Genomic DNA, 7,142 nt, shown 5'->3' on the forward strand with positions numbered 1-7,142 from the left:
TCCTTCGCAGCCTTGACCTTTTGCCTTCAAACATACTTTCTCTTTGGCTCTCGTCCCTCGGATGCATGCAAGCCCGCGACTCGTCCCCAATGTCATCTTTCGCGTATGCCTCGAAGTCGCTTCCCTCGGCCCTTGTCCTTGCTGCCTTGTCCACGATCCCTCGGATGCTCCATCCTTCACCGGACCCGAAGCCGTCAACCTGAGTCACATGTGTATCCTGCAGTCCTACACAACTCAAGTACACATATCAAATAACAAGGGTGAACCTAACTTAAACTCTTTGCCCAAACACTAAAACACATGGTCCTACGGACCATTGGGATTGCTCCAACACTTCTCGCTAGTCGCGTCTTTCGCTCGACTTCCTGTGCTCCTAACTCCTACACACTTAGACACAGGGATTAAAAATCAACAGGACTTAACTTAACTTGTTTGATCACATCAAAACAACCTTGGGGTTCCAATAGTTAATGCTCTAATGACCAAGAAGACCTAGTACCTCGCTACAGCCTGAAAGCCAATTACTGAATTGAATGTTTAATTAACTTACTGTGAAACATTTAATTAATACTTTAAATTTTTGTTAGAAAATATTAATTCTAATCATTAAAATTTGTTTAAGTTTTTTTTTTAAAAGGTTAATCTAAATCATCTTTTAAAATTTTCATGAACTAGTGATCAAAATATAAATTTTTTAAAAACTTTTAAAGTTTTTATGAACTTTCTGTGAATTTTTTTTCAACCCTTGCTAGAATTTTTTTTAATCAAAATTTTTGAAACTCAACTTTTCATATTTATTTTTGTTTTTCCCTTATGACTTTTTAGACCTTCCAAGTAATATGTTTAATGTACCCCACTTTTAATGTGATGAAAAGGAGAAGTAGTAAAGATTAAGTCTAGAAAGAGGGTAGTACAATTTTATTTTTTGTACTTAATTAAAATTTTATACTTTTTGTACTTAATTTAATTTTTGTACTTGCAATTTTTTTGCAAAAACTATAACTGCTATTTGTTTATCGTTTACCCTAACTTAACTTGGGTTCAATCACATCAAAAAGGGGGAGATTGTTAGTATTCCAAGGTAGTTTTGATATGATCAACCAAGTTAGGTTAGTTCCTGTTGGTTTTTAACCCTGTGCCTAAGTGTGCAGGAACTTAGGAGCACAGGAAGTCGAGCGAAAGACGCAGCTAACGAGAAGGATGGCACGAGAGAGAGCCGACAGGCTCGGTGCGTCAGAGGGACGAGGTGCTGTGGAAGAATACGCAAGCGGATGAGAAGGAGGCGCGTGGCGTTTCTGAGGGATGAGAAGTTGGAGCGGAAGATTGCTCGAAGGCCGGAAGTTAGGTTTAAGTGAACTCTATTCCGGAAGGCGGAGATCACCCAAGTGGAGTCGGAGCTGGAGCGGAAGATCCGGACCTAAGCGAGCGGAGCCGGAGCAAGAACCCGGACCAAACAAGTTAACAAACTGTTACTTGGGTTCGGGTGCCTGGACCAGGATTTTTATCCAAATCACGTCACACGCTATCCATTGCGACGGGGATAGAGTTTTATCCCCCTCTAGGCGCCTAAAACCCTTCCAGACATCCCGACCAGGGCTATAAATACAACTCTGATCCCAAAAGTCTATATAGAACACTTGTAAACGATTTTTGTTGTCTAGCTTCGTATTTTTAGTACTTCAACTGCTGTAAAGAGGCTTCTCCGCCTGAAGGAGAGTTTAGTATGTTTTTCATCTTCCTTGAATTAATAACCTCCCCGGTTGTAATTAAGTAAATCCGTTGTGTCTCTTCTTTTTAGTTTCTTAATTTTTTGTTTATGCAAGTGTTAATATTAATTAAGTTATAAAAGTTCGAGGAAGGTTCTTTTTCTTTACAAGGATATTCACCCCCTGTAGACGACCGCCATGTTAGGGTGTATACTAAAAGCTTAGCTTTTGGTATAAACATTTATCTAGTAATAAGAATCACATTGGTCAAATGTCTACATTTATGATAAATGTAGTTGTTCAATTAATTTATATTGTAGATAACATGGTGTGTGGTGTCACACACAGAGGATCATGTTATCAGTACCTTATAAATTATAAACAGTAGCTCACGACCAAAATGGAAAGGAACAAACCATTAGAAGGTCGTAGTGTAATTAGGTATCAGTTTATCTTGACTGTATAATTACACTAGTACACTTAGAGTGTATTGAGTAGGACCATTTGAGGTCGTTTCTTTTATACTGATTTTATAAAGAAACAAAGACCTCAGTTATTATGGAAGTGTGTGCTCTTAATCCTAATATAATAACAAGCACATATATTTGATATTTATTTCTTTAATTTATCAATGGGTGAGATTTAGTTCGATGAATCAATAAGCCCGATAAGTTGGGAAATTGTATCACTTATAGTGTGTGTTGTTAATTATAGAAGGAAACTGTGTCCAAGAGATACTAGGTTGATAATGTCCTCAAGAGGAGCTCATAAGGATTGTCATGTTAAACCCTGCAGGTGGACCTAGTTCGACATGATGATAAGGTTGAGTGGTACTACTCTTGGACTAAGATATTAATTAAATGAGTTGTCAGTAACTCACTTAATTAGTGGACATTCGATATCTTAAACACAGGGAGACTAACACACTCATGATAAGAAGGAGCCCAAAATGTAATTTTGGATTGGTGCGGTAGTTCAATAATAGTTCTCTAGTGGAATGAATTATTATTGATAAAATTAAGTTGTGTGTTCGGGGCGAGCACGGGATGCTTAATTTTATCGGGAGACCAAAACCAATTCCTCCTCTCGGTCCCTATCGTAGCCTCTTGTATATAGAGATTTATACCCACCACATACCCACCTCCTTACCCATGTAACGAGCCGAAGCTCTTGGCCCATTAGGCGGCCAAGTTGGGACCTAAGGTCGTCGACCAGTCGGCCCATTTGGCGACCTCTAATGTTATTAACAAGATTATTTTTAATGTGGATATCATTAGTTTTAAAGAGAGTTTATAATTAAATCTTTCCTTTTAAAAGCTTTCTATAAAAGATTAAGAAAAGATTTGAAATCTTTCCTTATTTGTAGATTGAAAGGAGATTTTATTTTAAGAAAAACTTTCCTTTTTAACCATGATAATAATTTAAAGAGAAATTTAAAATTAAATATTCTCTTTTATTAGTTTCTCAAAAGATTAAGAAAAGATTTGATATCTTTCCTTATTTGTAGATTGAAAAGATATTTTAATTTTAGAGATAACTTTCCTTTTGGAAATTATCCACATGTTTAAAGAAGAATTTTAATTTATAAAATTTCCTTTTATTAAACCATGAAGGAAATTATTGGAGAATTTATAAATTTCTGGAGACAAATTAGGAAGTTTTAATTAATTAAAACTCTCCTTGTTTATAGCTTGATGGTGGCCGGCCATGTAAATTGAGAATAGGAAAATTGTTTTTAATTAAATAAATTTTTCTTTTCCATGGCAAAAGAATTAAGGAAGTTTTTAATTAAATTTCCTTATTTGCCAAGACCAAGGATTATAAAAGAGGGGGTAGAGGTGCCTTCATGGGTGATCAACTCTATTATTCTTCTCCTCTCTTTTCCTCCTTGGTGGCCGGCCCTAGCTTCTTCCTCTTCTCTTCTTCTTATGGCCGGCAGCAACCTCTCTTTTGGAGCTCTTGATGGTGGCCGGTTCTAGCTAGGAGAAGAAGGAGAGAAAGGTGATTTTGTTTCTTGCATCCCTTGGAGCTTGGTGGTGGTGGCCGGACCTCTACTTCTCTTGGAGAATTGTGGTGGCCGAAACTTGTAAGGAAGAAGAAGGTGCTTGGTGGTTCTCATCTCGGAAGATCGTTGTCCACACAACGTCCGAGGTTAGAAGAGGAATACGGTAGAAGATCAAAAGGTCTTTTAGAAGGTATAACTAGTAATTTTTCCTTTCCGCATCATGCTAGTTATTTATGGAAATAATACCAAATACAAGAGGCTTACGATTCTAGAATTTCGAATATGTTTTTCGATGTTGTGTTTTTTTTGTTTTTTCTTTTCCTTGTGATTTGATTGTTCTTTTCGGTTAACCTAAAGTTATTTTAGGAAATTAAATATTACCTTTCTATAAAAGGTTTTGTCTAGTCGGTGGTGGTTGCTCCCATATCCAAGAAGGCCATGTGCCTCGCCACGTCAGTACTGGGAACCAATTATGAAAATTAATATTTAATGGAATTAATAACTTAGGTGATTTGGATCAAACGTGTTAAGTTCCGTAGGAGATCCAAGTCTAAACCTTAAAGAACAAATAGATTAAGTTTTGGATCAAACGTGTTAAGTTCCGCAGGCGATCCAAAATTTAATTTAAAAGAACACATGGTAGCTAGGAAAAGGTTCAGACCTTTGTACAAAATTTTTGTACAGTGGAACCTCTAGGTTTTCCGAGTAGCAACCAACAATTGGTATCAGAGCTAGGGTTTTGCCTCTGTGTATTTGGTATTAGTTTAATTATGCACATGTCATACATAATTTAGGCAGGATAATAGTAGGATGTGCTAACTTTGTGGATGCAGGATCCAACTATTATGGCTTATAGTTATTATGTGTGTGATTGGACCCTTGGACATGTCAAGGGCATTTTATTGTGTGTGCATGATTGTATTATAAAATACAGCAGGAGCTGTATTTAGTTTTATTAGGATTTTATTTTTTGATCTAGATACATGTACATTCCTTTTATGGAATATAGGATCAAAATTGTAAAATTCTATTTATGTCGCGGATCGAATCTTGCAAAGCGTGGAACCTTCTAAGGACCAGAGGCGCAGCGGAACAAGGAGCAAGATGGATGCGACAGCTAGACCCGGTGGCGATGGCCAAATATGGCAGCAGCTTGGGATGACAACACACGGAGGACAACTAGAGATAAAAGCCATAATAGTTGAAAATTAGATTTTCTATTTATTGCTTTTATATTGTGCTGTGTGTGCATGTTAGTTTACAAGTTTAGTAGGCTAGCATAGTTAAAATTCCTCATTAATAAATAACTAAGTGGGAGGGATTTTTAAGTAAATCCCATGGTCTCCATTACTGGTTTGTAAGTGATGCAAACAAGCTTGCGCGTTGGCTCTGAGTGCCTTCCTCCATAACGGATGAGCTTGTTTGCGGATCACTAGAACAGACTTCCATTTTGGATGACTATAGGAAGTTAATTAAGAGCGTGTGATCTTCCCCAACGGAAGGGGCATAATCTTATTAATGGACTTAGTGTCAAGTAATGGTATACACTTAGATACATCTAATAGTATCCTCCCCATCGGAGTCACTGCTATTATTTGTGTGACCAAATGAAACCAACTATTAATTTGTCATAAAACTAGGTTGACAAGATAATAAAATTAAAGGGTTAAAACCCCTCTTACAAATGATTGATTTTGTATACGTCCACACTAACGTGGCATACAAAATTAACGGTGTTTGAGATAATTTTATTTGTCATAAAGTTACGTTGACAAGATAGTTAATGGTAAAACCCTCCTCTTACAAATGTTGATTTTGTATACGTCCACACTAACGTGGCATGCAAAATTCACGGTGTTTTGAGGTGTTGGTAAATTTAAATAGTATTGTTAGAGGAATCAATATTATTTTAAATTTAGAGTCTTGACCAAATATTTGATTAAAGATAAACCAACTATTAATTTTATTCGTCATAAAGTAAGGTTGACGAGATAATAAAATTAAATAAAATTTCCTCTTTGAATTTGTATACGTCCACACTAACGTGACATACAAAATTCATGGGGATTTTTAAGGAGTTGGTCTTAACCAAATATTTTTGTGATTTTTAGGAAGATGGTCAATCCCTAGCTGATATACTTTAGGATAGACTTAGTGGTCCCAATTATAATTGATTGGAAATAGAATTTGGACTTTAAGGTAGACTGTCCTCTTAGAACTAAGAACAATATAGGTGTATTTTATTCATTAGTTGATACATGTTTAGTGGAGTTATCTACCGGTACCTGGTGTGTAGATATGGGAGCCACTGATCATGTCTGCAATTCATTGCAGGGTTCCAGGATACCCGACAACTAAATGAAAATAAAAAACACCGTCCACATGGGCACTACTGCAAAAGTAGCAGCTGTTGCAGTGGGAGAGGTTTATTCTCTAATAGGAATAAAATTTGGATTATTAGGAATTGTCTTTACATACTAAGTTTAGAAAGAACCTGATTTCAGTTTCTAAACTATTATAGAATAGATATTGTGTCTATATTTTGATAACAAAGTTGTTATCAAGAAAAATAGGCAAGTTATCTATTCTGGTATGATTGGTTGACAATTTATAATCCAATAACTCCCATGATGCAACAAATGGAAATTAATAACACATCTTCTAACTTAAGAGAAAGCAACTTTCGAAAATGAACCAATTATATCTTTGACATCTAAGGCTAGGTTATATTAACTTAAGTAGGATTCATTGGTAGCTGATGAACTTTTGGGTTCATTAGTAGTGGAAATCTTTCCAACCTGCGAGTTTTACTTGGAAGGAAAATAACCAAGAAGCTTTTAAGTCCAAGGGGTATGGAGTCAAAGATATGTTGAAATCGGTTCATTCTGATTTGTGTGATCCTATGACTATCCAGACAAGAGGTAGTATTGAATATTTCATCTATTTTATAGACAACTATTCAAGATACAAATAAATTTACTTAATGTACCGCAAGACTAAGTACTTTGATTAGTTCAAAGAGTACAAGGCTGATGCGGAGAAATGTTAAAGTAAATGTCACTATGGAAATATCGTAGTGGCAAGTACCTCTTGGGAGAATTTAGGAGTCACTTATCAAAAGTAGGGATTCAATCCCAACTAACTGCACCTGGTACACCCCAACAGAATGGTGTAGTAGAAAGAAGGTAAAGGACTCTTATGAAATAATTAGATAGATGATGAGTTATTTAGAAAATTATCAAATTTGTTTTAAGGATAAACTCTGATAACGAAAGTGAGCATAGTACCTTCCAAGTTAGAACTCTCTACTCATATAGAATTGCTGAATAGGTGAAAACCTATTTTGAAGCATATTCGGATTCGGGTAATCCAGCACATATGTTAAAGAGAGACAATGATAAGTTAGATAGGAGTTCACTTGTTTGTAAGTT

The sequence above is a fragment of the Zingiber officinale genome, chromosome 3A (assembly GCF_018446385.1).
Source record: "Zingiber officinale cultivar Zhangliang chromosome 3A, Zo_v1.1, whole genome shotgun sequence".
Taxonomy (NCBI): domain Eukaryota; kingdom Viridiplantae; phylum Streptophyta; class Magnoliopsida; order Zingiberales; family Zingiberaceae; genus Zingiber; species Zingiber officinale.